Below are 740 nucleotides of genomic sequence, written 5' to 3'. Positions count from 1 at the left end.
ACGGACACGTTCCTTCAGTCCATAAGGGACTAACTCCCAACATAGGCTAAACAAAAAAATTATATAAATTTGTCATTCCGCGAGCTGGAAGGGAATTATAATGATTATGAGCCATCGTAATGTGTGGTTTTACCGTAAATATTACTAAGCAGGCAATATGATATTTCCCAATGTTTTGATGATACCGCGTTTCCTGTGAGTCCATGTGGTGATGATAATACGGTCTTCGGCACGCGCTGATGCGTTTAATGTGCACTGCATTGTTCAAGTTAATAACACACAATCTAAGATGAAGAACTGGGACACAGGAGATACGTTTTCCTTTGCTATAGTTCCCGTATGATTACTTTTGCCATTCTTAGTTGGTCATGCAAGTGTTAGCATGGCGTTATTCTTATGATCAATGTAAACAATATATTTTTTTAAATACTGCGATGTAGAAAAATTGCCTACACCAGCACCAGCTCATAGATGATTTTAACCTGAAAACAACGCCGAGGCAGCGGTTAGAAGGTTGAATCTGCTGAAAGTTCAGCTGCTGGGATAATCAAGGCTGGAGTCATTGCGAAACTGCTGTGTCCTTAACTGCATTGTTCGCAAGCTCTTTTTAAGCGAGCGTAAGTATGATCGATGATAAATATGCTATCTGTAATAGCAAGGTCGGTAGGTATTCTATCGGGTTTAACAAATTTATAGGAAATGCCAATAAGTTCAAGTCGTAAACCAAGAGTGTTTAAAGG

Source organism: Penaeus monodon, chromosome 32 (genome assembly GCF_015228065.2).
Source record: "Penaeus monodon isolate SGIC_2016 chromosome 32, NSTDA_Pmon_1, whole genome shotgun sequence".
Classification (NCBI taxonomy): Eukaryota; Metazoa; Arthropoda; class Malacostraca; order Decapoda; family Penaeidae; genus Penaeus; species Penaeus monodon.
The sequence above is the reverse complement of the archived record's forward strand: the minus strand, read 5'-3'. Positions refer to the sequence as shown.